This window comes from Notamacropus eugenii, chromosome 3 (assembly GCF_028372415.1).
Source record: "Notamacropus eugenii isolate mMacEug1 chromosome 3, mMacEug1.pri_v2, whole genome shotgun sequence".
NCBI lineage: Eukaryota > Metazoa > Chordata > Mammalia > Diprotodontia > Macropodidae > Notamacropus > Notamacropus eugenii.
Genome location: NC_092874.1, coordinates 381,032,573 through 381,049,598, shown reverse-complemented (window position 1 = coordinate 381,049,598; position 17,026 = coordinate 381,032,573). Strand labels below are relative to the sequence as shown.

Sequence of the window (17,026 nt, the reverse complement as noted above, 5' to 3'; positions counted from 1 at the left end):
CCACATGAACTTTTGGGGTGGACTCTCTAAATTTGCCCATCCTGTGTTTCCTTTGAACTGTTTCAATTCAGTTGCTCATAGAGCACAACACTTTCTCTGATGAGGGCACGCCATGCCTGGAGGTCCTGTGCCAGTGTCTTCCATGTCACACAATCAATTCCAAAGTTCTTAAGAGAGACCTTGAGAGTGTCCCTGTATTGCTTCTTCTGACCATGCTGGGAATGCTATTTTATGTGAAACTATTTTATAGAGAAATAAAGGGAGATAATCTCAGAGGAGAAGGCACTAACAGTCAGGGGACCAGGAAAGGCCATTTGCAAACAGTGGGATTTGAGTGGAGTCTTGAAGGAAGCTGGGGAAGCCAGGAGGAAGTGAGGAGAGGGAAAGGCATGTTAGGCATGAGGGAAAGCCATTGAGAAGGGCTAGTGTCGGGAGGTGGAGTGACCTCTGTAAAGAGCAGCAAGGAAGACATCATCACTGGATTACAGAATGAGTGGAGAGGAGTAAGAAGTATAAGGAGACTGGAAAGCGCCCAACTTGTGAAGGGCCCAAGATTTTGTACATGATCCTGGAGATAGTAGGGAGCCACAAGAATTTTATTGAGTTAGGAGGTGACATGGTCAGATCTGTATTTTGGCAACTGAGTGGAGGATGGACTAGGGTGGGGAGATGCTTGGGGCAGGGAGATCAGGTATTACAATGGTCCAGGCATGAGGTAATGACAGCCTGCACCAGATGAACATATATGAGAGATGGTGGGAAGGTAGAAATGACACTGACTGGGAGCTTTGTAACCTTTGGTATGATGTGCATACTCTGGGCCTCAGTGTCCCCCTTTATCAAACAAGGAAGTCCCATTATTAGCCTGGGACCTTTGAACCTTTTTAAAAAAGTATTTTCATAGCTATGTTTTATTTCATGCATTTAACAACATTTTTCTGAGAAAAGAGTGGATAGGCTTCACCAAAATGCCAAAAGTATCCATGACAGAAAAGAAAAACCCCTGCTCTGATGACTTCTAATATGCCTTCTCAGCTCTAGAATTTTATGAGGTTATGGACTCATGGACCTCAGACAGGCAGACAGCCAAAAACAAAGTGCTCACTCTCCCATTGGTACAGCAAGGAAATAACCATGATATCCCATAAAATGCCTAGAGAAACAGGCAAAAAGAGCCTGCAAAAGATACCCAAGAGGCACTGAGAATCTTCAGTCTTAAGGTAGAACAGTCCAACATCCCCCCAGGAATACACCCCAACTTGCTTCCTGCTCCTCCCTCCCAGAAAGTACACTCTGCCCTTTGGGGCTGGGGCAGCCTCCTTTAAAAGGTGCACACACGCACACACACACACACACACACACGCGCGCACACACGCACACACGCACACACACAGGCCGGTATCGAGGCCGTGCCAAACCAGCAGAGTGCTTCCTGAGCCAACGGGCTTGGCTATAAGTACTTGTTGGGCTGACAGGTTTGCTCGTACCAGTCAGGACAGGAAATTTACAAATACTGCCTCCGTCAGCACCCAGAAAAAATATTGCTGGATTCTATTTGGCAATGAAAGAGGAGGGAAAAAGGGTCTAAGAGCCAAGAGGGAAGAGAAAAAAAGGGCGCAAGGACTTGAGAGTCAGAGGATCTTTATTTTGTGATATTTTTTCCCTTAATTTTTATTTTGAACTTAACCAACACCAAATAGAATGGGCATTTCCATAATAATAGCCATAAATACATTAGAAAGTCACAGAGGAGCCAGATGGCATAGTGAATGGAATGCAGCAGAACAGAAAAAGAGGATTGGACCCCAAACTACAGGTTTCTTATTATGTATTACTTGCTTTTCTTTTTAAGTATGGATCAGCTGGAGCTATCCAAGCCATCCTGCTTGCCTGGCCCAATAGTCATAGTATATTCCAGAAAGGCGTGGCTAGGCTTCACCAGCATGCCAAAGGGGTCCATGACACAAATGAAGTTAAGAATCCCTATTCCTACGATCTCCAAAAACTTTTTTTAAATTAAAAAAAATTATTTTTGTTTTTCAGTTCCATATTCTCTCCTTTCCTCCACCCCTCACCCACCCATTGAGAAGGAAATATGATACACATTATATATATACAGTCATGCAAAACATTTCCGCTTTAGCCACACTCTGAATTTTTTTTACATGAAATAAGAAAAACAAGGAAAGGGGAAAAATGCTTCAATCTGAGCACTGAGTCCATCAGTTTTCTATCTGGAGGTAGCTAGCATCTCATATCTTGAGTCCTTTGGAGTTGTGGTGGATCGCTGAATTAATCAAAGTTACTAAGTCTTTCATTGTTGATTACCTTTACAGTATAGAGACTATTCTCCTGGTTTTGCTCACTTTATTTTGCATCCATTCATACAGGTCTTCTCAGGTTTTTCTGAAACCATTCCCTTCATTTCTTACAGCATAATAGTATTCCATCACATTCACAGGTCATAATTTGTAAAGCCATTCCCCAGTTGATGGGCATCTCTCGGTTTCTAATTCTTTGCCCATCACAAAAAAGAGCTGCTATAAATATTTTCTTTCATATGAGTCTTTCTCATTTTTCTTTTTTATCTCCTTGGTATATATAAAGAGCAGCAGCATTGTCAGCTTCATTTTAAAAAAAAAATGAAGAGACCAAGGTCCAGAGAAAAGAAGGAATTTGCCCAAAGTAATACTGTTAATTGGTAAGCAGAGCCAGAATGTGACCCTAAGTCTCCTGACATCCAGACCAATTTTTTTTATTATCCTATGCTCGGCCCAGATCACTTTATGATGAAGGCCCCTCTTCCTGCCATCACCCCCTGCACCAGCTGATAAAGTCATCCTTGTACCATCAGTTTCCATTTACTTCCTGTAACACTGTCCTGTGCTCTGTCTGTTCTTTCTTTAAAAACTACAGAAAGAACTTCCTGAAGCATCTTGAGGTCTTTTTTCCCCTCCCTATCCATTCATTTCTTCATGCCTTCTCCTGTCCTCACCTATTTGCAGGACCCAGTCTGCCGCCCTGGGCTACCCTTCCTGGGAAGATGGCCAAGCTGTGTTTTCTTTTTTCTATGCTTGAAGCTATAGAGAAGGACCAGGAAAGGGAAGTTTCATACCTGGGACATCTCTAGGAGAGACAATGGGATCTTGGGACCTGTTTGTTCTCTGTTAAGTGCCACTGACTCTAGACAAAGGATGGGGAAAGGGCAGGTCTTAGAATACCTTGGGACAGATTTTTTTTTAATTCGTTTGTTTTCAGCTTTCAACAATTACTTCCATAAGTTTTAAATATTCTGCCCCTCCCTCCCCGAGGCAGCATGCAATCTTATATGGGTTCTACCCATACATTCTTATTAAACACATTTTCACATTAGTCACGTTGCACAGAGGAATTAAAATGAATGGGAGAAATCATAAAAGAAAACATAATACATAAGAAAATGGTCTGCTTTATTCTGCATTCTGATTCCATAGCTCTTTACCACATCACACCTATCTGACTGGTGACAAAACAGGAAGATGATCAATGTTGGAGAAGATGTGGGAGAGTTGTTGGTGGAGCTGTGAGCTGATCCAACCATTCTGGAGAGCGGTTTGGAACTATGCCCAAAGGGCTACAAAAATGTGCATACCCTTTGACCCAGCAATATCGCTTCTAGGACTGTATCCCCAAGAGATCGTAAAAACGGGAAAGGGTCCCACATGTACAAAAATATTTATAGCAGCTCTCTTTGTGGTGGCCAAAAACTGGAAATTTAGGGGATGCTCATCAACTGGGGAATGAACAAGTTGTGGTATATGAATGTAATGGAATACTATTGTGCTATAAGAAATGATGAACAGGAAGACTTCAGAGAGGCCTGGAAGGACTTACATGAACTGATGCTGAGTGAAAGGAGCAGAACCAGGAGAACACTGTACACAGTAACCTGATAGACTTAGTCCTTCACAGCAATGCAAGGACCTAAAACATTCCCAAAGGACTCTTGAGGCAAAATGCCATCCACATGCAGAGAAAAAACTATGGAATTGAGACAGATTCTTAAAATGACCTGCCCACATGACCAGATTTAGGCAGCCTGAACTTTCATTTATATTCCACAAAGTGTTCAGTCATTTTCCAATCAATGGGAGCTTAGCTTAAATTATTTTTTTCTCTTTTTAAAATTTAAATTAAATTTTATTTTTTAATGAACAGACATCTAATTTCTCTTCTTCCCCCAGTCACCAAACTGAAATGGAAGAAAAGGAAAACAAAATCCTCTTAATAAATATGCGTAGTTAAGCAAAGTAAAATCCCGTATCATCCATGTCCAAAAATTCATGCCTTATTCTGCATTTTGAATCTGTCCATTCTTTGCCAGGAGGAGGTGGATAGCAGTCCTCAAGAATCATGGTGGATCACTGATGCAAAGTGAAGTAAGCAGAACCAGGAGAACATTGTGCACAGTAACAGCAACACTGTATGATGATCCACTGTGAAGGACTTAGCTGTTCTCGACAATACAACCATCCAAGACAATTTCAAAGCACTCAGAAAACTAGTAGAGTCTGAATACAGATCCAAGAATACTATTTTTACTTTCTTTATTTTGTGTGTGTGTGGGGGGGGGGGTTGTCTTTTGGTCTGTTTCCTCTTTCACAGCATGACTAAGATGGAGATTATGTCTTACATGATTGCCCATATATAATCTATATCAAAATTGCTAATCATCTTAGGGAGGGAGGGAGGGAGTATGTGAGGGAGGGAAAGGATTTGGAACTCAAAATATTTTTAAAAATAAATGTTAAAGATTGACTTTATATGTAATTAGAAAAAATAAAATGCTATTTTATTCTTTTTTAAAATTGTATTTTTATTTTTAAATATTCACTTCTATAAGATTTTGAGTTCTAAGTTTTCTCCCCCTCCCTCTACTCCCCTCTCCTCAAGACGGTGTGCAATATGATATAGGCTATACATGTACAATCATATAAAATACTATTTTAAAAGAAAAAAAGGAATCATGGTGGGTCATCCCATTGGTCAGAGTTCAAAATTTCTTTGGTCACTACTTAGTTCTTTTTTATAATAAAAATGGGGCAGCACTGTGGAAATTCAATTTAATTCTATTAAACAAACATCATTAAGTACTTGGTGGGTGCCTGAGCACCTCAAACGTAATAAGTCCCAGAGTAAGCTTATGTTCTCTTTCAAACCTGTTCTCATCAAATGTCATAGGGTTCTTCTCTTCCCCAGATAAACAGTTTAGACAGAGTGGGTTTTCCTCATGGCTCCTGTTCCAATTAAGTTTTTCTGGCCCAGAGTAGGACCCAAGGCAACAAGTGGGCAGGCAACTTCTCTGGATTCAGAAATGAAAGAGACTCTATGGGTTGGCTAGAACAGGGCTTCTCATCACTGTTACTGTCAGCGAAAGATAATGACTCAGGACCACCTACCCGATATGCTAGGAACCTTTTCTTTGTTTTCTCTTGACATCTCAATACTAGTGGAGTTCATGATTCGTTCAACCAATGTGTCGTCCCCCATGATGAGCCCATCTTTTTTTTATTATACTACACATTTTCTTGGTTTCTCTTCCTGGTTCCTTATTTGCTCAGTAACAATCTCCATGTGTTGCCATTGGGGCTACACCCTCCTTCTCTGCTGAAATCCTTTCCATTCCTCATGACTCATCTCCAAACCCACCTCCTCCTTGAAGCCTGCCCTGACCCCCCAACCTCAAGCATTTTCTCCTTTCCTCTTCCAAACTCCCTATAGCAATTACTGCCCGCACAACTCACTTGGCAGTGAATCATCGACCTTTACGCCATCTTTTCAATTCCATAACCATTTTTAAGTGACTGTTTAAAAAAACAGTGTTTCCTAGGATGTGTGCTGGGCAAATTGCAAAAATATGTAATAGGTCTCTACTTCCAATCCTGCTTCCCTTTTCTCCCTTTTTCCGTCCCCCCAAGCCCCACCAAGGTTACAGTCTAATAGTTTACAATCTTGTCTATTGTCCTTAACTATTTTTGGAATATTTTATTATTATTCCATCTTCCACATGCTATTTCTTGTCTCCCCAACTAGACTTTAAACTCCTTTTTGACAGAAACTGTATCTTTGGTTTTTTTAAATGTCTCTGGCTGTGCAGAATAGAGCTGAAAGGGGTTCTGGATTTAGAGTCAGAGGGTCTAGGTTCAAGCCCTGGCCCTTGTCTCTTATAGCCAAGCCCCAATGAGTTCGAATGATGAATCATTTGAATTGGTTGAATTATTTGAATTTGCAATGCCTATTTCTACCGGGCTGGAACCAATTATCAAATTTTACATAATTATAACTATAAATAGTGCAAATTCAAATACATGCAACCATTTCAGGAGATTTGTTATTCACACTAATCAGGACCTATCTCTTGTGAAATCAGACAAGTCACTCAACCTCTCTGGCCTCAATTTCCCTATCTGTAAAATGAAAGGGTTAGACTAGGGTCTAGATAATCTCAGAGGTCTTTCCAGCCTTAAACCTATGAGAATAGCTGGTGCTTAGATAGTATTTGTTGATTTGATTTTATTTCCATACAATCAGAGATCTATTGATATATTCAAATCACCTGATTACTGTCTTCCAGGAACTTTTTTATAACCATTTAATTAAATATTAACTGAGTGCTACTATAATGTTTGAGGGGCACTCCTTCCCCACCCATATGGGACCTTTAAAAAACTGACCTCTGGTTCAAAGTACCCTCTGGGTCTGAACCTCTGCAAAACCATGGCTCACAGGCCCCCACTAATGTGTTTTCTTTTCCTAGTCAGTCACAAAATACAATTACTTCAGAGCAAAAGCATTTCATAAGACAGCATACTATGAAAAGCAGTGACAGAACATTCAGTAAGCATCCAATACATCATCAGTGGGAACATTGGGCGTGCTAAAGAAAAGCTGCTTTCTACCCCCAAAAAGCCAAGGATAAAATCCATCTTAGATCACTTAAATACTTAAGGCTGTTTCATTTATTTGTAGCCCCAACATCTGATAGACAACATCCGGCACATAGTAGGCCCTTAAAATGATTGTGGATTAATTACTTTCCTAGTTCCCTACTTCCTGGACTTAAAAATGACTTGTTGACTGATTTAATACAGAGTATCTACTGTGTGGTTATCCCCTAGAGAGCTAATATGGAAGAATCATAGCATACCAGAGTGGGAAGGAACCCCAGAGACCATTTAGTCTATCTGTCCCCTTATTTTACAGATGAGGAAACCAAGAGGTTGAGGCACCCTACTAAAGGGCACACAGCTAGTTAGCTATTGGTAGAGAACCTAGTTCTTCTGGCTTCTTGGCCAGGCCTCTTCACTCCCCAACACACCACCCTGAACTTATAATCTAAAGAAACAAGTTAGGCAACATATCAACTTTCCTTTATGTGTTTTGTTTTTGACTTTTTTTTCTTTAAAAGTTTTAATGGAAACTGAGGGTGAAAGGGGTCATCACTGTTGATCATGTTTGGGCATAAACAACATTCTTTTGCTCCCACTAACTCAGCCACAACATGGGCAGTACCCACTCTATGCCAGCCCCTGTACCAGGCACCGTGAGAACCGAGGAAGGAAGAGTCAGACATGGCCCCAGCCCTTAAGGAGCTCATAATCTGGCAGGCAGGATGTACACAGATGTCTGCTCAAAGATACTAACCACAGAAAAGTATGCCCAATCAAACCACAGTGGTGTTGTGGAACTAGGGAGAATGGATAACAAAATGCGGAAAAGCAAAGTTCAGATGGGAAACCATAAGCCAGGCAGGCTTCTTGGAAAAGTTTCGAGATGATACTGAAATTAAAGGATGAAAGTGGTAGGATGGATAATAGATCATTGAAATTGGAGCCAGGGGAGGAAAAGGTCATGGTGAAATAAAGCATGTGTTGGGTCCAACAAAGCAGGTGTTGGGCCTCGGGCTTTGACAAAATGACCTGTGAGAGAGCATGGAAAAAGCTGCAGCCTGAGCTGCTGAAGAGGCTTAGGGTGTGGAAAAGAAAGGTATGGGGAATAGGGAGGGATAGCTGACAGGAGATTAGAGGAGTACCGGGAGAAAGCTAGCAGCTGGCCCTTGGCAAGGCAGCAGGGCAAGATAACAATCCCATCTTACACTTGGACTAAGCTTGCAATCTTTCACAGGGCGGCAGCATCAGAATACAAAGCAATCCTGGGAAGCAAGCATGACCCCATTTTATACACAGTAAAACAAAACTGAGAAGAAAGGTGACTTGTCTAAGGTCACACATACAGCCAAGGGCAGAGCTAAGACCTATCTTCATCAGATTCCTCCCCTCTCTCATCTCCTTCCTAAGCAGAGAACCATTCAGGAATATGACCTCAAGGTTTTGGGGGATGGGAGAGAAGGGCAGGAAGCACAGGTTCCAGAAAAAAAGAAAATAAGGGTAGGGAGGCCTGTCATGCCCCAGATCTCACCATCAAAGAGAGTTGAGAAGAGGTTTTCTGGGCCAATGTGTTGTTGAGTCGTTTTCAGTCTTGTCCAACTCTCCCTGACCCCATTTGGGGTTTTCTTGGCCTTCTCCAGCTCAATTTACAGATGAGGAAACTGAGGTAAACAGGATGAAGTGATTTGCCCAGGGTCACACAGCTAGTAAGCGTCTGAGGCCAGCTTTGAACTCAAGAGTTCAGTCTTTCTGACTTCAGACGAGATACTCTATCCACCGTACCGCCTAGCTGCCCTTTCTGGGCCCATCTGCTTTCCAAATTCATATCAAGATTGGGCCACCGAGTCCAAATCCCAGATTTGGGGTTTTTTTCATGGAGATCTGTGCTCACTACCCTGTATATTCCACCCATGAGCTCACGACATTCTTGGACCTGTTTTTCCCATCTGGAATCTGTGACCTATTCTCATTATGAAACTGGAAATAGTTGGGCCCAGAAAACCTCCTCTCAGCTCCCTTTGATCCTTCCTAGGTTCTCTTTGATGATGAACTCTGGAGGAGGATGGGCCTCCCTTCCCCTATTCTCTGTTTATCCAGAACCTGTACTTTCTAGCCTCCCCCTCCAAAAATCAAACCAAACCAAACCTGAGGTCACATTTCTGAGTGGTTCTTTGCTTGGGAAGGAGGTGGGAAATGGGAGGGCCTGGATAGGTGAGGGGTAAAGTCTGCTCATATAGACCAAGAGGAAGTACGGGTCTCGGAGAGGGCAGGGTAAGGCTTCGAGAAAATACCTCTGTGATCTTCGCAAGTCGCTCAGCATTTCTGGGGCCTCAGTTTCTTCATCTGTAAAATAAGAGGATTAGGTTAAATAGATTCTGTGGTTTTTTGGCTCTGAATCTACAAATAATGCAACTGAATAATAATGAAAATGAGAGTTACAAACTGGGGGATGCTGGGAGAAGGAGCAGGAAATTCCAGATTCAACTTCCCATGGGTTGTTTGTGGCTTCTCTTTCTTGATCTCTCTGTTCTCTATCTTTGTCTGTCTCTCTGTCTCTCTCTTCCTTTGCTTCCCTTCCCCTTCCCTCCCTGCCTTTCCTCCCGTTCTCTCTCTTCCTTTCTCTCTCTCCCTCCCTCTCTCTCAACATTTTTTATTTTTTTTATATCTTCAAAATCACCAGCTCTGTCAAAAGCATCGTAATTGCGCTTGTTGCAACAACCCCTGAGAAAGCCCCAGCAATCAATAGTGCAAATATTAAAAACGGTAAATCTAACCGACCTCCAATACCAGGCTGCGGTTTTCAGATCTGCCCTACAGATGTTATTTTTCATCTCCCTATGATGAGAGGGGTTACAGATGACCTCTAGATTAAAGGGTCAACTTATTTTAACACTGCTCCCTTCCAGCCATCTTCTCCTTCCCTCCCCATCACCACCACTGTCCTTGTAGCAGCCAGGGCCTCACACCCCCAAGCATTCGAAAGTGCTTTTGCACACGCGCACGTACATGCTCACACACACACACATACACACACACACACACACACACACACACACACACTCACACCTCCCTTTCTCTTTTCTCCTTGGTGTTTTATTTCCAGAATGGTAGAGTCAGAGAGATTTTTAAAAGGAAGGAAAACATGGGCCTGCTCAAACCCCCCTTCCCAAGCCCCCCCACCCTCGCCAGATACCAAATGACGAGGGAAATGTCATATGAAAAGAATGTACACAGCATGAATGTGACAGGTAGATCAGATATCGGCATCCAAAGCAGTCGGCGAGCAGGAGCAGAGCCGGAACAATTAACAGAAAGACACGCACACAGACACAGACACACGGGCACACACATACACCCAGACAGACACACTCACACAGACACACACACACAGACCACACACACAGGCACACACACACAGACACACACAGGCACACACACACACACACAGACACACACACACACACACATAGACAGATACATAGACAGACACACACACACATCTGAAAAACAATTTAAAAACAGAAATGGAGAATCCAAAGGCGTTTTTTGACTTGGCAGTGCAAGAACCAAGACTGTAAATTGACCAGCAGTGAGATCGGAAGTTCAGATACTGTGGGGGACTTTTTCTGGCTTGGCTGGAATGTGGGTCAGATGTCAGAGAAATAAAAATTGTTACTCAGGTTCATCCAGGGAACAGTCAACCAGGGGAAAGGGAATGGAGCTTGGATCTCTGTGTGTAGGGTGCTGGAACATACACTGCCAGTTGTCTCCTACCCGGTGTAATTTCTACAGAAAGCAAGAGGCCTCCTCCCAGGTTGTATCTACTCTGGGACATTGGAAAGATTCCTGGACCCCAAATGGAAGTTTTCTGTGTCTATTCCTACCAAGCAGTTCCATTTTTACTTATCCTACACGTATAGAAGCTTTAGACTCTCACCACCTCTATTTTTTTCCCTTTCTCTAAAAAAAAATCCAAAACCCACTTGTTCCACCACCCTGAGAGCTTCAGACCCTTTATTGATCTATTTGCTTTTACTGATATCTTTCATTTTTACACTACCTTCATTTCTAAATACATCACTCCCATGTCCCCCACCCAAACCTTTTAATCCTTTACAGATGAGTGAATGAGTTCTTCAGAGTCTTTCCTGACAGGTGGCTTGGAGATCCTGAAGGGAGGGGCAGAAGGCTCTCAAATCTCTATTAAGCTATAAGGTCCTTGAGGAGAAGGATGAGCTCTTATTTTACTTTTTATTTCCCATAGTTTCTGACGTAGGGAATACAATTGACAAGTATATGGGAAGATGGGACTTGGAGGAGGAAGGTGAAAGTAGAACCTGATAAGGCTTTCTCTGCAAAATGGAGCTTATATCAAAAAGTATTTTTGAAGGGCCTACTAGGAGTGAGGTAGCTCAATGGATAGAGCTCTAGACCTGGAGTCAGGAAGACTCATCTTCCCGAGTTCAAATCCAGCCTCAGATACTTGCTAGCTGTGTGACCCTGGGCAAGAAACTTTACCTTGTTTATCTCAATTTTCTTATCTGTAAAATGAACTGGAGAAGGAAATGGCGAGCCACTTCATTATCTCTGCCAAGAAAAACCCCCAAAATGGAGTCACAGAAGAGTCTGACAGGACTGAAAATCACTGACCAACAACAATGGACAAGATGGTTAAAGCCAGGGAGAGTGAGGTAAACAACATTAAGTGACTTACCCAGGGTCACATAGCTAGTAAGTGTCTGAGGCTGGATTTGAACTCAGGAAGATAAGTCTTCTAGATTCCAAACACAGCGCTCTATCCACTGTGCCACCTAGCACCCCAACAGGTCTTTAATAAATATTTATTGATTCATATATGCTTCATATTGGGAAGAATGCTGAGACTTGGACTTGGTACTCTATTTTTGATATGAATCTGGAAAATAATCAGGCCCAGAAAGGGCAGCTAGGTAGCACAGTACTACCTAGAGTACTGGGCCTGGAGTAAGGAGGACTCCAAGTCACTTCAGCCTGTTTGTCTCAATTTCCTCATCTATAAAATGAGCTGGAGAAGGAAATGGCAAACCACTCCAGTATTTGTACCAAGGAAACCTTAAATGGGGTCAGGAGAAGTTGGATATGACTGAAACAACTGAATGCTAGCCCCTCTGCTTTAAAGTTTACAGAGTACTTTATAGTAGTTCCGTGAGGTGAGTATTATGTGAAGTTCTGTGAGGTGGATAGTATGACTTGCATTTTACTGATAAGAAATCTGAGGTTAAAAGAATGTAAGTGACAAGCCCAAGGTCATGTAGTCAAGAAATAATCAAAATCTGGGCTTTCTGGCTCCAATATGAATCTCATTGCTGCACACTGTGGTACTCTTGAGAGTGCCACCTCATTCAGAGGGAGCTGTCCTTTACCCCCAACACTCTGGAAATAAAACACCAAGGAGAAAATCAGCCAAGGGGTCTATGAGCGTAAATAGGGTACCCTTATCCTGCTTTGTTTTTGAGGCAGGGTGGTAGAGTGGAAAGAGCCGGATTTGAAGTCAATGGTTCTGAGTTTGAATCCCAGCTGTCATTTATTACCTCGGAGCCTCTTTTTCCTCATTTATAAAAGGAAAGGAGGGGATTCGATGGTCTCTAAGGTTCTTTCTAGCTACAAATCTAATATTCTACATTCTTTTTCTCTCAGGGAAAATCCTCATATCCAGAAAGGCAGCTCCCAAAAGACGGTCCCTGGACAAATACCTCCTGCCTAGTCTAATTGTCATTCCGCTTTCATTCTCAAAGAGGACCAATGACATCACAGGGTGATGTCTTAGGGGCCTGGTAGGCCCCTCTATAGACCCTCTTCAGAGCATAATCTAATCATACTCGTCCAGCTGAGGGTCCAATGGGGTGTATACTTGGCAAGCCATGCCTGGCTTCAAACAGAAGCTGAAAAGTGAGGAGCTGTGAACCTGAGACCAAGGCAAACAGAAGTTGGGGGCTCCTAGCCCTTGCCCTGGTTGTGTCCCATGCCCAGAGTGCTCCCTGCCCTTCTCAGCCCCTCCCCCCATCTGTTTAAGCCTTTCCCTTTCAGATCACCTTCTCAAGATACTTTGGATGTGCCTAAACATTTACATGTTGTCTCCCCCTAGAAGGGACTATTCTAGGCTTTTTTTGTATCCTCAGTGTTTGGCACATAGTAAGACTTTGATAAACTTGCTGAGTGACTGACTGACTTAAGTAGAGTAGGCAGCTGTCTATGACCTGAGGCACACAGTGTCCCTCTTCCTTCCAAACATCTCCCCCTCTCCCAACCCTCAATATTCTAGAGTATTGGAAAATTCTTACAATTAGAAGGTCTCCTTTGTTCCAAGGCACCAGTCTCCAGAAGTCCAGAAGTTAAAAGGCGTTTTTGTTACCTGGGAAGGGTTATACCTTGCTTTAACCATTATCATCAGTCATCACATCATTAAGAATTAGTTTATCAATTTCCTAGTAGACAGCATGGCCCTGGGGAAACAGTACATAGAACAGATCCTGTGAAATCTGTTGTGATTCGGGAAGGGAGAAGGTTGGGAGAAACCTCACCCTGGCACTTGAGGTCCTCCAGCTACTGTGGACATTCCCTCACACATTCAGGCTGTGTCCAGTGCCTGAGCAACATGCTCCACCTATCTATACCTCTCACAATCCTTGTCGTCCTTCAAAGCTCACCCCAGGTGCTGCCTCCTAAGAGAAGTCCTTCTTCCTCCCCTTTCCTCATTTGTTACCTCTCCTAGAGTTACCTTGAATTATGCTCATTTGTAAATATAGTAGTCCCCTTCTAATAACATTAAACTCCTTCAGGGAGTTTACAAAAATTTCATTTTTGTTGGATCTCCCGGTCCTAGCACAGTCCCAAGCATATAGTATTCCCTTAATAAATTCTTGTTGATTTAAATTGTGGGTGGAGATAAGGGCGACTCTTCCTTTGCCAGGAAGAGTAGGTTTTAGTGGGATGTGCAGTAGGGACCCAGGAACAGCCAAGGGGAATAAATAAGGGTACTATGTATCAAGTGAGCGGGTGCCAAATGGGAATAGGTGAGAGGCAGGAGGGTAGAGAAACCCTCCCATCTAAGGGGTGGCTTCTGCAGAGCTGGGGAATGGAAGAGCACATCTGCTGCCAGACTGGGTTGATGTGTTGGTTGGCTCGGCTAAACTGCTTATTTTCTGTTTTTAAAATTCTTTGTTACCAGGGAGGGTAGACTGAGAAGAGGAGAAGGGAGAGAGATGTTTGGAAATGAAAGGGATATACCATATTTTACAGATAAGGAAATGGAAGCAGAGAGAAGCTAAATGTTTTTTCCTGAGATTACATAGTTATCAGAGCTAGCGTTTGAACCTATGTGTCAACTCCAAATTCAACTGTCTTTCTAATGTACCAAACTGACTCTATTTAAGGGTGTACCCCTAGGGTTCTGGCCTGGGCTGAGGAAAGAAAGAAAGAGAGAAAGAAAGGAAGGAAGGAAGGAAGGAAGGAAGGAAGGAAGGAAGGAAGGAAGGAAGGAAAAAAGGAGGGAAGGAAGGAAGGAAGAAAGGGAGGGGGACAGGAAGTGAGGAAGGAAGGAAGAAGGAAGGAAAGAAAGCAAAAAAGAAAGGAAGGAAGAGAGGGAGAGAGGGAGGAAGGAAAGGAAAGAAAGTGAAAAAGGAAAAAAGAAAGGAAGGAAGGGAGAAGGAAAGAAGGGAGAAAGGAAGAAGGAAGGGAAGGAAAGGAGAAAAGGAAGAAGGAAGAAAAGAGAAAAAAGGAGTATAAAAACAAAGCATATCAATAAAACATTTGTAAAGAAATGTAAATTACTTGAAGACCAAATCTCAAGCACCCAGAGCACTGCTAGCCGCACAAATAAATGCTTAGCTTTTAAAGAAACATAATGCAGAGGTGGACCAGGAGAAGTGCTAGTGTTAGGAAATTATTTCAACACCAAAGACTGTGATTTTTCCTCAGTGGGTAAAATCGAGTCTCCAAACTCACCTCTCATCATCCCGGTGGGAAGATCTTTAGGCTTTATCCAATGGCCTTCATAAGGGTCTGTGACTGTCAAAATGTATCCCCTGGGGTAAGCCTTTTTAGGGTTCTCTTAACTTATCGAAGGCTGATCTTTAGATAAAAACCAGGCCTGTATTCAAAGCCTTTCCCACTTAGTGGCCCCTGCCAGGGCTGGTGAGTCACTGGAATGAGCCTTCAGGAAGGCAAGGTCATCCACGGAACATGGTGAAGTACTGGAGACATAGACATCTGAAAATTATTGCTAAGCACCCATAGATGATCAATAAGCATTCATTAAGTTCCTTCTAGGTTCTAGACTCTGTGCAGGCCCCTGGGAATAGGAGAAAAATAAAACAGTCCCTGCTCTGTAAACAGTTTACTTGCTATCTGAATGTAGGGGAAAGAATATGTAATTCTCTGGAAACGTCTCTGTTGTATTATAGTGGAAAGATGCATCATGGACTGCACTAAGTAAAGAAAAAGTATACGTATGTGTGTGTGTATGTAAATTTCAAGAAGAAGACAGTACTAATAACTGGAGATATCAGGAAAGGTCTCATAAAAAAGGCACACCTTAGTTGTCCTTTGAAGGACACTAGGAATTCTAAATGGAAGTGCCTGTAGGTGATAGAGGAATACTTGTTGATGGTTCCAAAGAAGAGCAAATGAGAAAACACCTCCTATTCCTACACAGACGTAGAGAGAGGATCCACAGATTAGGAAAAATGAATATATTTTCAGACCTGAGTTTAAATATGGCGTCAGATACTTACTAGCCGTGTGACTCTCAACAAATCACTTAACTACCGTCAGTCTTGGTTTCCTCATCTGTAAAGTGGGGATAATAATGGTATCTACCTCCCAAGGTTGTTGTGAGGCTAATGCTTAAAATGCTAAAATACTAAAAAGTAAAAAGTGCTTTGCAGACCTTAAAGTTCCGCATAAATGGTAGTCATCTAATACACATTTACGAGGTGCCTACGATAAGCCAGGCACTATGTAAAGTCCTGGAGATACAAAGGAGACAAAAGACAATTCCTGCTCTCAGGGAGCTCATGCAGCAACTTGTATATGCAAACAACTACATACAGGATAGAGCTGGGGCAGCTAGGTGGAGCAGTGAAGAGTTCAAATCTTACCTCAGACACTTGACACTCACTAGCTGTGTGACCTTGGGTAAGTCACTTAACCCCAAATGCCTCATCCTGGGTCATCTCCAGTCATCCTGATGAATATCTGGTCACTGGATACAGATGGCTCTGGAGAAGAAGTGAGGCTGGTGACCTGCACAGCCCTCACTCACTCAAAACAAAGTCAAGTGCAAGTCATGTCATCATTTCTCTGATGGCATGGTCTTCTTTGGCAACAAAGGACAAACACACATACAGGATAGAGAATCAACAGAGAGAAGGTATTAGAATTGTCAGTCATTTTTTTTAGGTCCAGGTCTTCATGACGTTATTTCAATTTTTGGAGGGCAGAGATACTGGAATGGCTTGCTGTTTCTTTCTCCAACTCATTTTACAGATGAGGAAATTGAGGCAAAAAGGGTGAAATATCTTGGCCAAGGTCACACAACCAATAAGTGTCTGAGGCTGGATTTGAACTGAGGAAGATGAGTCTTCCCGATGCCAGGCCCAGTGCTCTCTCCACAATAGCAGTCACATAGCCTAAGTCACTATAATTAAGGGGCACTAGGAGGGACTTTCTGTAAAAGGACTTTCGAAGAGGACCATGACATCAAGATGATGACATGACTTGTAGTTGACTTTGATTTGAGTGAGGGAGGGCTGAGACCTGAAGGAAGCCAGAGAAGCTTACAGACAGACGTAAGGAGTGAGAGCATTCCAGGCATGGGATCAACCAGCAAACATGCTGACCACCTGGAAGGATAAAGTAAGTTGAGTTGGAGAGGAAGTGTGAGGGGTAAGAAGACTGGGAAAGTGAAGGAGGAACCAATAGGTTCTAAAGGGCTTTGAACAACAAATAGCCAATTTTGTATTTGATCCTGGAGTGATAAGAAGCCATTGGAGTTTGTTGAATAAGAGGGCGGAGTGACATGGCCAAGTGGCTTATTATTACAGGGGAAATTTAAGTGATAT

General features: G+C 42.7%; 1 protein-coding gene across 2 annotated transcripts in view; it reads right to left on the bottom strand.

Annotated features, from left to right (window-relative positions):
* Positions 1 to 17,026, bottom strand: part of FBXL18 (F-box and leucine rich repeat protein 18) — a 342,104-nt gene that overhangs the window by 101,021 nt on the left and 224,057 nt on the right. Inside the window, exon 6 of one of the 2 annotated variants that reach the window (XR_011964532.1) lies at positions 9,218 to 9,269. The gene's annotated coding sequence lies outside the window, so the exon portion shown is untranslated. Of the gene's footprint in view, positions 1 to 3,218; positions 9,270 to 17,026 lie in introns of those variants that run through there. The other variant, XM_072597658.1, reaches the window with a different exon arrangement.